The sequence below is a fragment of the Tamandua tetradactyla genome, assembly GCF_023851605.1.
Source record: "Tamandua tetradactyla isolate mTamTet1 chromosome 15 unlocalized genomic scaffold, mTamTet1.pri SUPER_15_unloc_1, whole genome shotgun sequence".
In the NCBI taxonomy this organism is placed as follows: Eukaryota; Metazoa; Chordata; class Mammalia; order Pilosa; family Myrmecophagidae; genus Tamandua; species Tamandua tetradactyla.
In genome coordinates, this window is record NW_027518244.1 from 202928 (window position 1) to 225402 (window position 22475).

General features: G+C 35.1%; 1 pseudogene; it reads right to left on the reverse strand.

Annotated features, from left to right (window-relative positions):
- Positions 1–2331: 2331 nt before the first annotated feature.
- Positions 2332–3624, reverse strand: LOC143672764 (large ribosomal subunit protein uL30-like; annotated as a pseudogene).
- Positions 3625–22475: the final 18851 nt, after the last annotated feature.

The following is a 22475-nucleotide window of genomic DNA, read 5'->3' on the forward strand; positions in this document are numbered from 1 at the left end:
CTCAATTCCCAGAACATGCACCACTCTCCTCCACCTGCAAATATATGCATATATACATACAAATCCTGATTACTAAAAATAGGTCCCCAGCTCAAGTGAACCTGGTCAAAGCAGAGGTCACTGATATTTGCCCTGGCACCAAGGGGGCAGGGCAGTCAGAAAAAGAATTAAAAAAGAAGCAGAGGATTTTATGGCTGTGTTTCTACAAGGGCTTGACTGCCTTTGGATACAGCAGCAGGACTTCTCAACCTGCAACAGCCCCAGGCATAGGCAGAAGCAAGCTTGTTTGAGATTTTGTCTGGAGCTTGTGCCTTCCCCAAGGGAGGGGTGAGGCCCAACTCAGAAAATGCTGAAATGAATGTCAAAGAACAGACAGACAAGAAATTCATCCAGCAAGAAAATACTATGTAAAGGATACAAAAACAATCTTTCAGAATAAATTAATTAGGGTGATTAAATGCCTAGACACCAGCAAAAAATACCAAATCACACTAAGAAAATGGTGAAATATATATATATATATATATGGTAGATGGAAATACTAGCGGTCAATGAGGGTGAGAGATAAGGGGTATGGTATGCATGAATGTGTTTTTTTTTCTTTTTATACTATTTTTCTGGAGTGAAGCAAATGTTCTAAGAAATGATAATGGTGATGAATATCCAATTATGTGATGCTATTGTGAGCCACTGATTGCACACCAAGTACAAATGTTCATATGTTAAGATGTTCTTGTCTATATGTTATTTCATCCTGTCAATAAAAATAAAGAGTCAATAAAAATAAAGAGTAAACAACCTTAGATTCAAACACTTCAAATCTCCCCTCTCCACTCAAGCCCTCTGCCCCCTGCCATACAGGGAACTATCAGGAAAAAGAAAAAATCAGCATGCATAGATCATATTTTTACTTCAGCACTTTCTTAGCATTCACCTCCACCTTAGTTGAACAAACTGATACAAAGATAATTATAATCTGGTTTTGAAATGTCTGTTATTTGTTTAATAATAAGAAAAAGAGCAAAAACCAGGTCAATTACAAGTGATGAAACAAAAACAGAAATAAGCATTAAAGAGGCAGTCCAGGCATTCTTGGAAGAGGTGGCCAAGATGGCAGCTTAGCAAGGTGTGGGATTTTGTCTCACCAAATGTCCCACATGTTCATTCACATCATTGTATCCTGACACCATTGTTCCTTTTTGAAACAATACAACCTTCATTCGTAAGTATACATCATCATTTACCAATCTAATTCTCCAACAGTGCATCCTTCAGCCACCTGCATTCATTGGGCATTATGTAGAGGGCCCAAGGTCCACAATCCATCAATATTCTCAATTTTAGATTATTTCATTTTTTCCAAGAGACAGAAAAGCAATAAGCACACCCTCACCAAATAAGAAATCTAATTCTCCTCTTAACTCTTATCCTTCACCCCATTATTTACCTCTGCTGTTGGTATGGTAGTGCTGATGGTTTCCTTTTGAACATAGCTCATAGCATGCAATAGTAGTTTTCCCCCTGTACCCTGGACTTAAACACTCTTTATACAAGAATCATATCACTGAAGTAATTCTTACAAGAACTCATTCATATTTCTAGTGTAAGTGAGCAGGACACGTAGGTGTATACAACCCATTTCAATCATGTTCATCTTCAGTATGGTGATATTATGTCTAGACCCACTGGAGAATCACCTTCACTCCTATCCCCTTACATTGTAGTTCAACCACATTACCTAATGGCTCACCTATCTCTAGCTTCTACGTAACTCTAAGTCCCCTATGTTCTGTATTATAGGCCTCTGATTATACTTTTATGCTGGTTATAAAAGTGAAATTTTACAGTATTTGTCTTTTTGTGTCTGGCTAATTTCACTCAGCATTGTGTCATCACTCATTGTAGAAGACACTCCCCTTTGTCTGATTACAAATGAAATCAGCTGTGTATGCAGCTGATGTGATCATGATCTAATTCTATGAAATATCCTCATTGCAACAGACACGCCAGCACTTGCCCAACCAGATAATCAGGTACCACAACTTGGCCAAGTTGACACATGTCCCTGACCATGACAATATGTTATTGTTCACAAAAAAAAGAAGGAAAAAGCAGTTGATTGTGATGATAAAAAAAAGTATTTGAGCCCTCTAGCCTCCTATATTCTGGAGCAGCTAGCAGGAAAAATAGTAAAGGATTGTATGGTAGCCCATGACAAACTCTGGGATCTGTCCTGTAATAACTTGTTGAAGAGTGCTTTGAAAACTAACACTTTTTTATTTCTTTGCTTTCTATAAATGTTATACTATACAAATGAAAAAAAATTTTTTTTTAAAAAGGGTGGTCTTTCTTCATTCCACCTCTGAGATAAGATAAACTGAAGGGCCACAGGAAGTTGTTTGTTTCTGTGAAGGATTTTTGAACAGTATAGATCTCATGAGTCAGGTCCTCCATGCAGATGATGCCATATTTACCAAGAGATAATGCAATTAGTTATCTTTCAAGGCAATCTGATTTTTATTGATTTTTCCATAACCAAACTTATTGATCAGTTTATTCACTGACTTCAGGTTCAGGTACCCCCATGCAATAAATGGTTCCATAATTCTTAGCATGCTAATTGAGGCTTTAGCTTAACAAAGGTGCCAATAAAGATTTAGTGAATGCAAAAAAGCTTCAACACTTTCAGACCTTTGAGCTCACACCATTGATACCTGATTCTGATGACAAACACCAGTTTGGGTTCTGCAGCTACACAGAAGTTGCCAGCTATTCTTGCCATTCTAGCCATTCTAATCTCAGTTCTGTACATCTGCCTATATTCCTTGTGACAGTATTTAGCTTTTTCAAAAATAAGCTTCCTCCTTACCTATTTTACTTTGCAAACTGCTGGAATGCAACATAATAGAATTGGAATGGCTTTTAAAAATGAAATTTATTAAGTTGCAAGTTTACAGTTCTAAGGCCCTGAAAATATTCAATTGAGGCACCAAAATAAGGATACCTTCACTTAAGAAAGGCTGATGGGTTCAAAACACCTCTGTCAGCTGGAATGGCACATGTCAACATCTGCTAGCTTTGTTAGCTTTCTCTCCTGGCTTCTCATTTCACAAGAATTCCCTGGGGGTGTTCTCTTTCCCCATCTCCAAAGATCTCTGGCTGTGTGGCTCTCTTGCCTCTATTGATTCTAAAATTATTTTCAAAATAGTTTCCTCTTAAAGGGCTCCAGTAGGCAAACCCACCTTGAATGGGTGGAGACACATCCTCATGGTAACCATTTAATGAAAAATTACCATCAACAATTGGATGTGTCACATCTTCATGGAAACAATAAAAAAGATCTCACCCAGAAATATTGAATGAGGATTAAAGAACTCAGTTTTCCTGGGGTACACAGGAGATTCAAACAATCACATTGCCATGAATTTGCATGTCATCTTTGCACAGGGGCCATGCTAATCTTGTATGTGCTGCCAAAGTGGGTGCACCAGCATGTTGCCTTTTGAAGCATCTTTTGGGCAAAGTTCTTTCTCAAGCACTTGATCTTCAGTTCAGCAGAATACTTTGCTTTTTCTTAAGGGTTTCTAGTACAGTTGTAACCATCCTCTCTTTGATACCCTCCATGATTTCAGCCAGAAAAGAGCTGGATTTTGTTTTCTAACAGTTTCTTTAAATGAAATATTTTATCCATTTGAATATCTTGACAAGAAAACTGATTTGTTTGTTCTTGCTTTGTATTTAACAATCTCAGGCTTCTGTGCAGCTTTGTAATTTCTTTGATTTTGTATAGCAGTAATGGGTCTTTTTGAGAAACTTTCCAAGGGGAAAAAAATACATAATTTTATACAGAATTTCAAAGTGCCATAGTCTCTTAAACTCCATCCATGGATTCCGAAGGTTGGAGGATCTCTCAGACAGAGGCTCACTGTTCTAGATGTTACTTTTACATTTGAAAAGAAATACTTATCTACTATTTCTATAACTGTTATTTTAGAAATATAAGAATAGTATAATATTAGGAAACCTATCAATATAAATTTTAGTTTGTGTAAAAGACCTAGCTTATGACTTTATCTTTTCCTAAGAATTATTTGATATTTTTCATAACACTACAGCAATTATTTCATATTTTGTATGTAAAACATTTTAATGTTTAGTACAACCACTCTTAGAACAATACTTCACATTCTTGCCATCTTCAATTTATCATTTCACTGACTAGAGTAATACCTCATGTAGTTACTTCAAGAAAGTCACTTCTATACCTTTACATATCAAAGAACATATCTGTTACCTTCACACATCCAATGTATAAGTATTCCAAAAATCTTGATCAGAAACCCATACTCTTCAAATTTCTGTAGATACTACTTCAGTTTTGCATTCAATGTTTATGAGACTCAATCTTGAGGTTACCTCAATTAATTCATTAAATAAATTTAAAATGCACAAATTATGTGTCACGCAATCTGTCAGATGCTAAGGATAAAACAAAGAAGAAAAAGAAAACAACAGCCCTTTCCTCAAGGAATTTATATTTCAGTTAAGGAAGATAAAAAAATAAGGATTGTGATAAATGTTATGAAGTCTGGTACATAAGAACACAATGAAGAACAGAAAAAGGGTATTTGACTTTTGTCTATGCAGCTGCTAACAGAATCCTCCTTTCACATCTTAATCATAAAGGCTAGTTAGTCAATGTAAATCTACATTGCTAGTTCAGGTATACAACAGCCTAAAGAAGCAGAAAAGGAGCCAGCAGAAAAATGTCATCTCTCTACCATTTCCCCCTATGTTTGGCAAATTGACTGCAGTAGAAGCTAGTTTTCTCTAGTCATCTAATTTTCTAGATGCCAAATAAAAAATACTAGAGGGTATATCTTACCTCATTTGTGGTGTACAAGGTGCCACATCATAGAGAAAGGGATTCAAACTGCTCCTAGAATGTCTATTCAAAGTAGGTGATAGTGGCACTTCAACTTGCAGCCAGAGATAGGACATTTCTCAGAAGGGAGGAGTAGAGAGTTGACTCCCTTGTGTAATCTATTCACATCTTCATCATATATAACAAAATCCTCTCTTTTTTCTGTGAACATGCTCCATTTTCCTAGATTTCAGATTTGGTACAGATCTTCCCCTATTTTTAAAGTCTCTTGGGAAGATGGAATTAGATCATTGTTTCCACTATCTTAAACATAAGTCTTAGACAAAATCTTAGACTCTTAAACCTTCTAAAGCAGGTTTCTAAATAACCCATTTTGATACTGTTTTGACTGAACTTGTACTTTTAGAATTAAATAACTTAAAAATAAATCATGACAAAAAAGAGGTCATGGAGCCAGGCATACTTGTGTTAGACATCAGCTTGACACTTACAAAATATGCACCATTGGTGGTTCATGCAAGATTTTATTTACAGGAGCTCCAGGGCTCAGTCTTCCTACCAAAACAACTATTAAACAGGCAGGAACTGTCTGAAACAACTATTTTGAAACTCCTGAGGCCAGAAGAACATGTTCAGCATCTGGGGAAAAAGAAGAGACTGACAAAATACAGTAAAGAACTACAAATTGCTCTCTCCATGTGGTCATGATTGGCATCCCTCTCCCACTCTCACTGCAGGCCATAGCAGGGTCCAGCCCCTGGCTAGCTGCTGCTAAAAGAAAGGGACATAAAAATCTTCTTCTCCAAGAACAGGGGTGTGTACAGTAGATCACTGATCACAGCTGTTGACTAGTGAATTTGGGTCACTGAGTCCTGGTTCTAGGGCAATGACTGTTTCAACCTGCCATGGACAAATATAGGAGCAGCCACTGTTTCAACCCTCCCTGGACAAGGGCAAAGGCAGGGGAGAGTTAAAGACTCAGGGGCTCCCCTATGGTTGCAGGGAAAGTTAGCTGAAAGGCTGAATTTTCTGGGCAGGCCAGGAAAGGTCAACTTTAAAGAGCCAGCAGAGAAGCTTTTGGCACCCCTCTGGACCCCCTTCTCAGAGCACTTTGGAGCTAGCCTGCACCCCCATTGTGGGCCCTTGACACTATTTTGGCTGGGAAAGATCGAATTGGAAAATTACCCCCTCCCCCCCACACAGAGGGGGATCCTCCTCCCAGAATTTGCCCTTCTGGCAAAAACATTATGAGACAATGAAATGAGGGTAAAAAACTATAGCAACAGATGGTCTGGGACAAAGTTCTGCCAGCTTCAGATACCTGGGAGAGGGAGGTTTGTTTCTTGGGAAACAGAGGGGATGACCAAACTCCTACAGACAAGGAAACTCCAAAACAACTAACAAGGAAAAGCTCAGGACAAGACAGAGGCTGAGAAAGACAGGGAAAACCTGCACACCATTTGCCTTGGGCAGACCTTTCTGATAGGAGACTGATGCTCAACAAAACTCTGTCTTATCACCAGATAGTTACAAAACCAGAAAATAGACATCCCATGGAGTAAATCCCAGAGTTAATATTTTTTTTTAAAAATATTAAAATGTTCAGTGTACAACAAAAGAGTACAAGACAAGCAAATAGGAAATGATGGCCCATCCAAAGGAAGAGGACAAAAATACAGAAAATATTTCAAAGAAGACAAGAATATAGATATACTGAACAAAGCCTTTTTTAAAATGATCTTAAAAATGCCTAAGGAGATGAAAGAATGTACAGGGAAAGAATTAAAGGCTATCAGGAAAACAATGAGTGGACAATATGAAAGTCTAAGTAAAGAGATATAAATGTTTAAAAAGGAGCCAAACAGAACTGCTGGAGTTGAAAAACACAACAGAAATGAAAAATGTCCAGGAGACTTTCAAGAGCATAATGGAGTTGGCAGAAGAAGGAATCTGTGAACTTAAAGACAAGATACTTGAAATGAGTTAGGGTGAGGAGCAAAAAGAAAAAAGAAATATTAAAAGTGAAAATATCCTGGACAGTTATGGGACACCATTAATCACATCAATATATACATTTGGAGTTCCAGAAGGAGAAGAAAAATAAAAAGGGGCAGAAAGAGTAGTCAAAGAAATAATGACAGAGAACTTCCCAAACTTAGCAAAAGATGTAAACATACACATCCAATAAATTCAGAAAACACCAAACAGGGAAAATATGAACAAACATATACTGTCACATATTGATTACACTATCAAATGCAAAAGACAAAGAGTTCTGAAAGCTGTGAGAGAAGAGTAACATGTGAGGTAAAGAAAGCAGTTGGTTGAAATATTTAAAGTGCTGAAGGAAAACAACTCTCAGATAAGAATTCTATATCTAGTGAGATTCTTTTTCAAAAATGAGGCAAGATTAAGACATTCTCAGATAAATAATTCATCTCCACTAGAATGGAGGAACTGCCCTATAAGCAATGCTAAAGGGCATTCAGACTGAAATGAAAGGACACTGCTGAGTGGTTTATAGCAGCATAGAAAAATAAAGAAGTTTCTCCTCCTTTGGAGATTTCAGGTGCTCAAAAAAAATCATAATAGTGCATCTTATGATATCTATCATTGATAAATATATTTCAAGGATAATAAAACTAATTATAATTACTTGAAAAGTGTTTAAATAACATTTCAAATAATTTATTTTCACATATAAATAAAAGACTTGCAAAGATGTGATCAACTGATAAGAAAATATTGCAGAAATTCCATTTATAGCCTAGATTACCTTCTCTGTCCTATTTTACTAGATCTTATTAAATAAATTCCTTTTCCCCACATTAAGTTTAAAGTTTTACTTCTTTTTACTATACATCTACACTATTTTACAAAAAATGCAAAAGTCAACCCCTGAAAATCTTATTTTCATTCAAATAACTCATATGCAATTTTTTGAAAGGTGTAAGCCATGTTTTCAATGATTGGGGTTGTTTTTGTAATTTTTATGAATAAAACCAATCACCAAAGAACACGAACATTCTTAATGTATGAACATTCATTCCATCCTTGGTGTCCAATCAGTGGCTCACAATATCATCACATAGTTGTATGTTCATCACCATGATCATTTTTCAGAATATTTACCTCACTCCAGAAAAAGAAATAAGAAGAAAAAAGAAAAAACTCATACATACTGAAAAAAAACACAATGTTCACTTAAAAAGCTACAAATTTAATTTTTAAAAATTACAAATTACAAAAAAGTTTTGTAAAAAGCTACAAATATAATTGCCTAAACATTTAATGTAATACTCTGGAAATCTATAAAAACTATCAGAAAATGTTTCCATGGTGATACATATATTTATCCACAACTCACATTCACATATATGCAACATATTCAACATTATTTCCCTTAATTACTATACCTCAATTTCTTATATCTAAAGACATATTTATTAATTAAAATATTTGTGAGAGTTTTATGATGTTCATTAAAGTCTTTTTTTTCTCTAAGGGGTTATACAAAAGTAAAAAAGTCAAGAGAGTGTGCACAAGTCCAGGCCAGCTGTTACCATGTGGTCCTACCTCCAGGGGGTAAACTGTAGAGTTGGGCCACAGGGCTAGTTACAGGAATGACTGGCAACTGGAAAAGAAAAGAAATTTACATTGGGAGTAGTAGGCAATTTTTAGGGAAACACTTCCTCATTATCAAACTGGAGGTGTTGACAAGAGCATAAAGGGTCCAGACTACCATGCATTCCTGTTTTTTAAGGAAAAAAGAAAGAAATGTGCCTTTGGTGAATTAACTAAACCAATTTTACATTACTGCAGAAAGTAACACATTAATAATTTTCTAAAGACAAGTATTACAAAAAACAATGTCTGAGTACAACCATAAAAATAGTTTTAAGAAATATCATTTTGTAAATAGAAAACTCATGTGACAAATTTAGTAGTACCTTTCCTTAAATATTTTAACTAAGCAGAAATCAGTACAATCATCGGTACCAAAAGTCATCAAAGTACTATCTATGAGTGACTTAGAGGGACTAAGAAAGCCAAGAGCATAGAAATTTAAGGGAAGAGGGAAAAAAATTAAAAAGTAAAAAAATGAAATATGAAATTTAAAAAGAGGTAAGAAATGAAAAGAAACAGAGATGCCATGCATTTGGCTCAGCCTTTCTTAAAACTGTATCAGTTATTATACAGAAATATCTTTTAAGGATTGAGAAAGCCTTCTTGACCAAAAGGGGGAAGAGTGAAATGAGACAAAGTGTCAATGGCTGAGAGATTTCAAACAGAGATGAGAGGTTATCCTGGAGGTTATTCTTATGCATTAAGTAGATATGAACTTGTTATTCAAGATGTAGTGGAGAGGCTGGAGGGAACTGCCTGAAAATGTAGAGCTGTGTTCCAGTAGCCATGTTTCTTGATGATGATTGAATAATGATATAGCTTTGACAATGAGACAGTGTGATTGTGAAAACCTTGTGTCTGATGCTCCTTTTATCTACCATGCCAACAGACAAGTAGAACATATGGAATAAAAATTAAAAATGCTGGGAACAAATGTTAAAATAAATTTAGTTTGAAATGTTAGTGATAAATGAAACTGAGGGGTAAAGGATAAATATATCCCTTTGGATATATTTATGTATCACCATGGATAAATATGTCGATAAATATATGTATCACCATGGAAACACATAATCTTTTTTTCTGTTATTTTATTTCTTTTTCTATTGTCTTTTTATTTCTTTTCCTGAATTGATGCAAATGTTCTAAGAAATGATGAATATGCACTTATGTGATGATATTGAGAATTACTGATTATATATGTAGAATGGAATGATATGTTAATGTTTTCATTTGTTCTTAATTTTTTTAATTAATAAATAAGAAATTTAAAAAATAAATTAAAAAAATATCTCTTAAGCTAGTTGGCAATGCTATAAAATAATAACCTGAATATTTTCATTTAATATTTTAAGAGATTGATTTGTTATCCTGATATTTTATCATGAGAAGGGTTAAGATGAAGATGGAATTTAAAACTATGTCATGTAATGATATTAATATTATGAACAATTGATACTTTGATAGTATTTTGATACAATGTAAAGTTCTCAATGCATATTTTTACATCTAAGTTATCACAATAGATGAAAACTTCAGGTTCAGAAATGTCAAGTGGCATAAACAAGGTCACCTATCAAGGATTTAAACCCAGAGTCTTTGGCTTCACATACCATGCTCTTCCCCATAGAACAAATAACCATCCCAGCCCATAACAAATAACAAAACGAAAGAATAACAAAAGGAAATGCAGGTGATTAACCTAGACAAAGAAACCAGGGTAACCATGAAATGTATATTCAGATATCTTAACTACCATCACAAAGAAAGAGATTATGTATGTATGTATTAGACGAAGACATAGAGAGGTTAAATGACTAAAAATCTCAAAAAGACAGATTTCTAAGAATTACAGCCTTATAAAAGAAAAAAATTTGCATAAGAACATCTCCCATTCTGCATAGCTGATGGTCTTCTAAAGATGCTAGAAAAAAATCACGCTGAGGAGATTGTCAAGAGTGTTTATGCTTAAGATGGCAGAACAAGAATTTTCAACTCCAGGTTTCATTTTTTTATCTTCTCTACTCAAAAAAGGCTCTATCCAATAAGAAGACATAAAAACACTTACAGATAACAAAGAGAGTCCTCGGAGCTTTAACCAGCCGGGGCTCATCTCCCCAGGGGACGTCTCACCCTGGTTTGAGGCCCTTCAGGTCCTGGACTTAAATTTGGGAGGGAAACATGAAGCAGGGGGTCCCCACAACTTTTTGCACCCCAGGAAAGGGTGTGAGGCTGTGGGCGTCCCCGTTCACCTCAGCTCTTGGAAGAAAACCTCACATGAATTAACGATTTTTGGAGAGTAATTAATGGAAGGCTCTCTCGGAATGGTGAGAACCAGCAGCAGGGCTAGGAGGAAGGGACTTTCAACTTTAATATCCTTACAAATCTATAATATCCTTATGAAACTTTAATATCCTTATGAACAAAAGGCACTCATAGCATCAAGATGCACCATGGGTGGCAGGGCCTGCATGACCACCAGAAGCCAAACCTCAGAGAGGGCTAGGTGTTGTCCAGTTGGAAAACAGCATAAAAAACAAATGAAACAGTTATTTCCATGGTGTAAACTATAGAAAATGGCAACATTGGTGAGGCTTCATAATCTTGAATTGGAGCAGTCAATCGTAGGATGGGCTTTGCCACAACCTTGGTCCCTGATAGGGAGTCAGGCTGTAGAAAAGGAGAGGGGAAGGCAAGGCCTCCTGAAGTGACCCTGCCACCTTGCTCAGCAGCCAGGGCCAGCACTCCACCCACACGAGGTTAAAGCATGCCTCTGGGGACACCACCCACTATCACAGCAGCTCAAAGGGATTCCTCCCCGGCCTACTCACAGGCCAGCAGCTGGACACCTCAGCAGCAGCTGCCAGCACCCCAGTAAAGGCTGCTAGGTTGCAGCCCTTGGTTTCTTTTCCAATTTCCCTTGGAGTCCAACTCAGCTGCTCCAGACTCAGGTTCTGGCTGGAACCCTGTTTCACAAAGCTGGTTCCAAAATCCAGCCTGCAACATTTCACTTGCTGTTCTAGTTTGCTAACTGCTGGAATGCAATATACCAGAAACAGAATGGCTTTTAAAAAGGGGAGCTTAATAAGTTGCTACCATACACCTCTAAGGCTGAGAAAATGTCCCAATTAAAACAAGTCTACAGAAATGTCCACTCTAAGGCATCCAGGGAGAGATACCTTGGTTCAAGAAGGCTGATGAATTTCAGGTTTTCTCTTCAAGTGGAAGGGCACATGGTGAACATAGAGTTTCTACCTCATCTGGAAAGGCCCATGATGAACATGGTCAGGGTTTATCTCTCATCTGGAAGGGTACATGGCAAACATGGCATCATCTGCTAGCTTCTTCTCCTGGATTCCTGTTTCACAAAGCTCCCTGAGAGGCATTTTCCTTCTTCATCTCCAAAGGCCACTGGCTGATGGACTCTGCTTCTTGTGGCTGCATCATTCTGTTTGCTCTCTCTGAATCACCTTCATTCTCCAAAATGTGTCCTCTTTGATAGGACTTCAGAAATTAATCAAAACCCACCCAAATTCAAAAAAATTAAAGAGGAAGGAAAGCTGCCTAACTCATTCTATGAAGCCAACATCACCCTCATACCAAAGCCAGACAAAGATATTACAAAAAAAGAAAACTACAGACCCATCTCTCTAATAAATACAGATGCAAAAATCCTCAACAGAATCCTAGCAAATCGAATCCAGGAACACATTAAAAGAATTATACATCATGACCAAGTAGGGTTCATCCCAGGTATGTGAGCCTGGTTCAACATAAGAAAATCAAGTAATGTAATGCACCATATCAACAAATCAAAGCAGAAAAACCACATGATCATCTAGATTGATGCAGAAAAGGCACTTGACAAAATTCAACATCCTTCTCTGTTGAAAACACTTCAAAGGATAGGAATAGAAGGGAACTTCCTCAACATGATAAAGGGAATGTATGAAAAACCCACAGCTAACATCATCCTCAATGGAAAAAAACTGAAAACCTTCCCCCTAAGATCAGGAAGAAGACAAGGATGTCCACTATCACCACTGTTATTCAACACTGTGTTGGAAGTTCTAGCTAGAGCAATTTAGCAAGAAAAAGAAATACAAGGCATCAAAATTGGAAAGGAAGAAGTAAAACTCTCACTGTTTGCAGACAATATGGTACTAATACATTGAAACCCCGAAATATCCATAGTAAAACTATTAGAGCTAATAAAGGAGTACAGCAACGTGGCAGGTTTCAAGATCAACACTCAAAAATCTGTAGTGCATCTATATATTTTGCCTAGTGCATTTCCTAATATAACTTATGTAGATAGCTTAATTGAACACCATAAGTACATGGAACCTTGAGTAGGACATGAGATTTTGTTCGTTTGTCCAGAGTGATGCCTTGATACATCCCAGAGTGATTTGATCAGTGAATAAAACAGTATTTGTAAAGTCCCCATCAGGGAATAGTGAGAACGGGGGAAACTTCAACCTCCCCAAGTTGAATTCTTGATATTCTCACAAGCAATGTGGACAACCAAAGCTATAGACCAAGCACCCAGTCTTGGGGGTTGTTCATATGAAACTTAACCCCACAAAGGATCGGTCAAGTCTACTTAAAATTTAGACTTAAGAGTCATCCCCAAGTGAGCCTCTTTTATTGCTCAGATGTGGCCTCTCTCTCCAGCCAAGATGACAAGAAGTCTCACCACCCTCCCCCTCTCTGCGTGGGACATGACTCCCAGGGGTGTGGACCTTCCTGGCAATGTGGGACAGAAATCCAAGAGTGAGCTGAGACTCAGCATCAAGGGACTGAGAAAAACCCTAGAATGAGCTGAGAATTAACCTCAAGGGATTGAGAGAACCTTCTCAATCAAAGGGGTAGAGTGAAATGAGACTAAGTGTCAATGGCTGAGTGATTCCAAACAGAGTCAAGAGGTTATCCTGGAGGTTATTCTTACGCATTAAATAGATATCACCTTGTTATTCAAGATGTAGTGGAGAGGCTAGAGGGAAGTGCCTGAAAATGTAGAGCTGTGTTCCAGTAGCCACGTTTCTTGATGATGATTGAACAATGATATAGCTTTCACAATGAGACTCTGTAAATGTGAAAACCTTGTGTCTGATGCTCCTTTTAGCTACTATATCAACAAAAGAGTAGAACATATGGAATAAAAATAAATAATAGGGGGAACAAATATTAAAATAAATATAGTTTGAAATGCTAGTGGTAAACAAAAGCAAGGTGTAAGGGGTATGGTATGTATAATCTTTTTTTCTCTATTATCATTTTATTTCTTTTTCTGTTGTCTTTTTATTTCTTTTTCTAAATTTATGCAAATGTTCTAAAAAATGATGCACATGCAGCTATGTGATGATATTAAGAATTATTGATTGTATATGTATCATGGAATGCTATCTTAATATTTTGTTATTTTTTTAATTAATTAAAAAAGTTAAAAAAAAAAAAACTTCATAGCAAGTGCCAAACTAATGTCACTATCCACAACACCACCCATGCCTCTAAAGAACAATATTTCTGGTGTAATGGAACCCTTACCAAGTGCCTTAACTCCACTGCCCTGGACCATGCTTTCTGGTAACTATTGTTCCTCAATTGACCCTCTATGGGGAGTCCGAACTAACTTCCCATCCTGGTAGGCATCATTCTGACTGCCTCAGTCACACTCTCAGCCACAGCAGGAGGGGTGCTGGGACACGATATTTTAACCTCTCAAAACTTTGAAACTCGACTACAGGTAGCCCTGGAATCAACATCAGAATCCGTCTCCTCTCTACAATGCCAACTCACCTCACTAGCCCAGGTAACTCTTCAAAATTGATGGGCCTTAGACCTGCTGACAGCTGTAAAAGGAGGAACGTGTATATTCCTTCAAGAGGAATGCTGCTATTATATCAATGAGTCAGTTCTGGTGGAACAAAATATTCAAACCCTAAACAAACTAAGAGACGATCTCTGCCACAGAAAACAAGGAACCAACTCTGCCTTAAGCTGGTTTTCTTCTCCTATGGTGACATGGCTCCTCCTGCTACTAGAACCAGTTATCCTAATATGTGTCTTTTTTCTCCTAGCTCCCTGCCTCCTCAACTTCCTTCATGCATGCATGAAGGAACTATCCCAGGTAACAGTCAACCAAATGCTCCTGCATCACTATCATCACCTGCCTTCCTCACCAGATTCCTACAGCCAGCCTCCCCACTCCCCTGACCATGACAGTTCCAGCCTATAACCCCATGCTGCCCCATTACAGCAGGAAGTAGTCAGAAAGTTCTTGGCACCCTATTATCACAAAAAGGCTGGAATGTTAGGTCAGAGGAATGGGGAAAGGCACTGCAACTGGAGCTGCGGAAGCTGTGTCACCCCTCCCAACCTGACTTCAGGAACTAATGAACTGCCCCTTCCAGACGTTACCTGACCTCCATTCTTAAAAACTGCCCACGCTGAAGCCCACCCCCCACCATCTTGGGTTCGGTGAGCTCCACCCGGGAGCACAGAAATAACCCTCCCCCACTTTAAATTTCCTGGTGTATCTTTTTTCTTTCTCACCCTTTTGCCTCCTAAACCTTTCACCCCCCACAGAAGCAAATTTTTAAAATTAGTAAATGAGAATGCTCCAAATGCCATGCTGCATTTTAAATATGCAATGTACTACTAAATCCTATTTTGCATTATTCAACTTTTGTCCTATTTAGTATCCACATGAAACCATTTTAAGTATAAACTAGTCATTCTACCTGTCAGTTACTATTTTATCCTGATGGAGTAAACAGATATGTTTGTCTACCATCCTCCTTTAAAGAACAAAAGGAGTAAAAGGAAGACTACTATTTAAAATTGAAGAGAATGGATTTCAATCATCATAGATTAACTGATTTCTATAAAATACCTGAAATTGATAAGGGCTTTAGTTTTCATTAATTTAGAATGAATATGTCATCTGGGATCCCTGAAAATTAGTAAACTTTAGTAAAAGTTGTTTTAATCAAAATTAAAAATATATGAGTCTGTTAATTTAACAATTGATCTGTACACAATTTGAATGACAAAGTCATGGAACATCACAGTAAGGTTACAAATTAATTCAAATACTCTGATCTTGGTCTAAATTTATTACATCATATATAAAAATAAAGCTAGATTGCTAATCTGAATAGCACATTTCATTTCAAGGATAAAATTGTTAACTAAAAAGTTTGTTATATAATACTAATAGCTAAGGTGACTTTTTAAATATCATAAACCTTTACCAAATTAAGCATTTCCAGCTAGTTACAAAAACAATTCTGGTAATTTCAATTTAAGGACAAGCTGGTCTCAGCCTTCAGACAGTTTTGATGAACTACTTTTGGGGAAAAATTTTTAAGCTGTTAACACAAAGCTTTAAGATTAAAGTATTACTGTGGTTAAATAAAATATTAATTTCAATCAAACAATCATCCATGGGGGTAGTGCCTTTAATTTTAAAGCTACTTACTGGTACTGCTAATAAAAATTAATATTTAAAATAGAGATTCTGAGTATCTTGGAGAGAAAAAAGAACATGTGAATGTAAATGATTACTATTCAAAGACATCATATTAAGGTAAGACACTTTTTGTCCAACTCTTTGGCTTGAAAATAATGTTTTATTTTGTAAATGAGTTTATTAGATTGAAATTTACATTAATAGTAACTTTTTAAATAGGATAAATTTGCATTTACAGTAGAAAAATTTCTAATAAGAAGGATCTAAGTGAAAATCATATGTGGTATGTAAAATATTTAGCAAGAGGCAGTAGTTGCACAAGATATTCTTCATAGTAAAAGTTCTCAATATCATATTAGCTTCACTTTGAAGAATTACATTCATATAATATTTACATATTATTTTCTTCTATGAACAGGGCTTTAAGTTTATAAATATAATTTAAAAATGGAAAGTCAATGTACTTGAATAAATCATATAAGTATACTGAATAAATTATAGCTCAAGTAATAACATGACATTAGTTATAAAGAATATCAATGTTCTAGAAGATAAAATCAGTTTTTACATTAAAATATTATAAACCAGATTCATATTATTGGAAGTTTGGATGTATATTAAATCTATATTTCCAGTTTCTTTAATGTAATAGGTATAAAACTTGCAGATACAGAATCTAGTATTTCTAGTATTTAAAAACTTATTTGACTTTAGCAATGCAACAAGAGCATCTAAACAACCCTGTCAACACAACAAGAAAACACAAACAACAATAAAACTAGTAAAATTAATCTGCAATAGTAAATTCACACAATCTTTTCTGATAATTACTTTATTATCTATTCCAAAATATATCTTTGTTATTGTCAATTACTTATGGTGTTTCTCAATATGCATCTTCCATTCAGCTTCAAATCAAACAAGAAGTTTGAAATATTAAAAAAGCGTGAATTTTTTTAAAAGAAAATAATTAACAATGCCTATGTCTTTATATCAGTTAAGTGGGAATCAACTATTGTAACTGTATCTGAGATTGGCAGTTTTAACATGAATTCAGTTCATAACTCCAAAATTCTACAGATATTTTCTTAGATTTCTCACTTTAGATGAGCTCTATCAAGCAAAAATACTCCTATTTAAGGTCATAAAAAATTTAAAATATTTTGAAAGTTGGAATTTTGGAGAGAAATATGAGTACTTAATATTTTTCAGCCATAAGGCACCAATGAGAATAGTGAGTCTAAATAATGTATCAAAAATTTACTGCCATTAGAGAACAGAGGAATAGCTCTAAAAATTGAAGGCATTATTAAAAAATACATGTCATGGTTAGGGACAGGTGTCAACTTGGCCAAGTTGTGGTACCTGTTCATCTGATTGGGCAAGCGCTGGCCTGTCTGTTGCAATGAGGACATTTCATAGGATTAGGTCATGATCACGTCAGCTACATCCACAGCTGATTCCATTTGTAATCAGCCAAAGGGGAGTGTCTTCTGCAATTAGTGGTGCTAAATACAATCATGGGAAGCCTTTTAAGGAGGACTCAGAGGAGACAGGTTCCATTCCTGCTTTGGCTGGTGAGCCTCTCCTGTGGAGTTCGTCCAGGCCATCCATTGGAGTCATCGGCTTCGCAGCCTGCCCTGTGGATATTGGACTCTGTGTTCATACGGTCACATGAGACACTTTCATAAATTTTATATTTGCAAGTGTTCCCTGTTGATTCTGTTTCTCTAGAGAACCCTAACTAATACAATACACAAAAAGACAAAAAAAGAAAGAAAAAATTTTTAAAAATAAAAAATAAGTTGAAGGCACTTATATTTTCTTGAACATAAAGACCAAGTTCCCCACAGTGAAACCAACAGTTATTACTCAACTTTAATTATATATAGCCATATTATAGTACCACTGTGAAAACTTGTAATTTAAATAGTTGTTTTTAAAAAATGAGTTACTGAAGAAATGGTACTTAATTTCGATAACTTTAGAAATATGTAACTACATGCTACAGAATCTCTCATAAGATTTCAACAACTAAAATAATTAATTAATCTGAATTAAAAATAAGTATGCTGTATATAACTACATGCTACAGAATCTCTCATAAGATTTCAACTACTAAAATAACTAATTAATCTGAATTAAAAATAAGTATGCTGTCAAGCTTAAGCATTTCATTCATTATTAAACATTTGCTGAATGCCTATAAGATACCTACAGTAGCTGGTTCTTTGTGGATATAGCATTAGAGGGCAGAAAATTATCTTATCTACAGATAATTTTATAATCTAGATAATGTGATAAAATGTAAACACCTATGAAAAAACTATTCAACAAATGAAAACCAAACATGAAGCAATACAGTAAAAGTTGCATATATTAGTGGTAAAGAAGAAGTGCCTTTTTGGGGAGAGATTATCAGATTACTAAAAATGACAAGAGATCAAGATACAGATGTTTGAACAATGAATGGCTTATTAGTTTTAAAATAAAAATAAACTAAAAACTTAGTTTTTCTTTTTAACACAAAAACAGAAAGGACAATGAAGGAATGAGTTAGATAACCGATTTTTTTTTCAGAAATTTCAGACCCACTGATTTCTACCTGGTTTTCAATATCCCAAAATGGTACAATAGAAAGCTATTTCTTAAATACTTCTGAAATGTTTCATTTCCCCTAGGATCATTTTATATTGGTTTTGGTAATTGGTTACAATAAAGTGTTGTGAATATTAAGTAAGAGATCATGACCATTAAATGAAAGATAAATTATGAAGAACTTTAAGAACCATGGAGAGGAATGACATATAAACAGTAAATATACTTTTGGTGCCAGCTAGGATTCATTCATTCACACCCACTGCTTGACTATACTAATACATTGCATTAATATAAGTATTGTGTGAGTTATAGGAATCATTTCATTAAATCCTCACAACAAATTCCTGATGTAGGTATTAATATTATTAACATTGTACATATAAGAAACCGGGGCATAATAGGTTAAGCAACTTGTTTGGTGGCACGAAAACTGTTAAGTGACAGAGCTAACATTCAAATCCAAGTCTGTGAAACTGAAAAGCATACTTTTTAAACCATGATGCTGCAGTGATTCTGTAAGTTTGTTGTACCAATTGTGATACAATCATTTTCCTTGTCCTGCATTTCACTGTGTGCTAAAGGATTGAGAAAGATCTTTGCTTTAGCAAATATGTTGAGCCACCCCACCAAATAATACTTGATAAATAATTATATGTGCAAGTAACATCTCATTTTCAAGAAGGGTACGATTTAAAATACTTTGGCCTTTATTAAGAGAGAGTGAAAAAACTGGAAATGCTCAGAATCCTGGTTTTTTTTAGTGTAAAATTTAACCAAATAGTGGATGTGGAAGGGTTATTCTTTATAAAAGAATCACAGCTAGTAAGTGTAAAACAAGAAAATTAGGAAACTATTTTGTAACCCCAATTAAAATCATGGATCTAGCAAAGTCATGAATGACTACTAAATCACCAGGTGAAAAGTTGATGGAAACATTTATAACACACTGATCACCTCAACTCAATTATGTTAAGTAATCCAAAGTACTAAGTACCCTTTATGAAATATTTTTGACCAAAAAGAAAAAGATATCTCAAATCTAATCAACCCTATAGCTCTATGTATCATGAGAGATATACCCACATGTTAAACAACCCAAGGATAAAGTCTTCCTAGTCCAGAATGTGGGATATTCTACACACTACCCCAGACTTCTCAACAACAAACAAAACCAAATAGGGAAGATTGTTACTGATTTTAAAAGAACATAAGACATATCAATCTAATACAATTGACAGACCTCATGTGTATCCCAATTTGAATAAATCAACTGTTAAAAGATACTTCTTAGACAATCAGAAAATATTATATGACATTAAGGGATCACTAGTAATACTGTTGGGTATACAAATGATATTGTGCTAATATTAAAAAAAGGGGGAGCTAAATCCTATAATGATCATACTGAAGAATTTACAGAGGGCTGACATTTGATTTTTAAAAACCATGTTATAAATACCCCAGAAAAAAAAGGAGGTAGCAATAAATGAAATAAAAATGGCAGAATGTTGATAAAATGGTTGATGGGTACATCAGGAGTCATTATACTAATCTCTTTACATTTTACATATGTTTGTAAGTTTCCTACATATTATGAAGAATAAAGTATGTACTTTGGATTCTAATTCAAACAAGCCAATTGTAAAAGGCCAATTTTGAGACAAAAGGGGAAAACAATGTAAACTGGGTTTTACACTGTTTTAAAGATTAATAATTTGGGGGTATATATTATATAATTATGGTTAAGTCCTTATTAATTAGAACTAAATTCTAAACTATTTAAGACAGAATTGATAAAACATCTAGGAATTGCATGCAGAAAAAAAAATGAGGCAGAGGGGAAATCTAGGATTTGTTTTAAAATATCCAAGCAAAAACAAATAAACAGAAGTGTGGAAAGAGAATTAACAAGGCAAAAATGGGAGAATGTTTGTAATTGTGAATATAACACAAAAACTACAATAATTAAATTCAATATAATTATTTCATTTAATAAAATATTTACTCTACTTAACTCTATTATGTTTGAAAAATTCCATAAAAAATTACCTCCAATATGCCAGAAAAAAATATTAAATATAAGCAAATGATTGGAAACTGTTTTATTTTCTGAGATTAACACACTTATGAATATGTATATATATTAAAAGAAAAAAAAGAATGACATGATTTTGAGAAACGGATGTATACATTTTAAGACATATTTATCTAATCATGAGAATGAAGGAAGGAGCCATTAAAAGATTGCAAAACTGGGTGGGGAGCATAATAGGCACTCAATAAATGTTTCTAAATGAATGATACTCTATAAATGATCCTTCTCTCTTTTTATTCACAGTATGTAGCAATGTTCAAAATCTAAAAATTTCTCTGAACACTATTCAATTTCAGAATTTTCTAATTTTGATATACCTTTGAAGTTAAATTCTATGCTACAGAAAGTCATTATCACAATAAAATCACAAAAGTTAAGAGAGAACACCAGATACAATTTACTTCAGCCTGCTTGCTGTATATATCAAGATGAGCTCTATGAGATGAGGCACAGAATAATATAGGCTAAACCTCTATTTATAGTCAAAACATTTACTCACTTCATAAGACCTGAATTCTTCTTACTAAATTGTACAATGATTTTAAACATCAGTTCCACAACTCCATTTTTCCCTAAGGATATTGAATTCACAGCTGGTAGGGAAATGATGCAAATGATTAAAAACCTCAATAAGTAAATATCTGTATACTTGATATGCAATAAATGTCACTTGTAAAGTTTATTTTAGCTAATCACTCAAAGGGAGAAATTGTTATGGGAAGTTGCAGGAAAATTCTGAAACAAGTTATAAAACACAAAAAAGTTATAAAAAATAATTAAGTTGTCCCATTTGTTTATTTGATAAATTGAGCGAGCTCCACTAATACCAGACCAAGGGAATGCAGAGACAAAATAAACAAAGACAGTGTAGAACAGAATGACAGAAACAATAAAAAGATAATTACTAAATTACTTCCTATATAGATTAAGAGTTGTAGGCTATTAGCCTAAACCATCAAAGAGTCCTTAATACAGAGTAGGACAGAAAGCATTTTTGGAGAAAATGATGCCTGGGCTCAGTGTGTAAAGTGAGTAGGAATTGGCTAGAACAGGGGCCGGAAGAGTTAAGGAGTAGATGTGGCTCTGGAATATCCCTGGAGACAGAGATAACTTGGACAACAAAACAGACAGTGAACACCATGGGTATGAGCAGATACATATTGTTAAAGCATGTAGAGTCAGATAAAGGCATGCTGAATGGGAAGGTGAGGTGGGAAAAGAAGATATAAAACATTTACAAAGGGCTCCAAGACTTTTAATTCTATCAGTCAGAGGGAATCACCCAAAAGGAACAAATCATACCTGCATTTCTAAATAACCAGATCAGAATTCACACCACTCTGGGGAAGATGGATTTGAGAGACACATCAGAAGGTTGAAAAAGAGATAATGAGGACCTTAACTAAAGCAATTGTCCTTAATTGGGGAGGGTAGGAATCAGTGGTTTATCTGTTTTATTTTAATCCAACTCGGTTTTATATATACATATATTTTGGTGGGGAGAGGGGGTGGGGTACGTGGTCTGTGAATTGAACCCAGGTCTCCCACATGGAAGGGGAGCATTCTACCCCTGAAACACCCATATACCCCCCAGTTCTATATTTTTAAATGAACATTTTCTGTTTTCTATCACATGTATTGTCATTTATTCCTTTACTGTATCATTCTTTCTGCTTCCTTGTTTACTGCTGTTTCTGACTTTTTTATTAGATGTCTAATTCATTCATTTCCTTGTGTTCTTTTTAATTATATGTGTTAATTACTTGCATTCAAAATGATTTTCTTCTAGG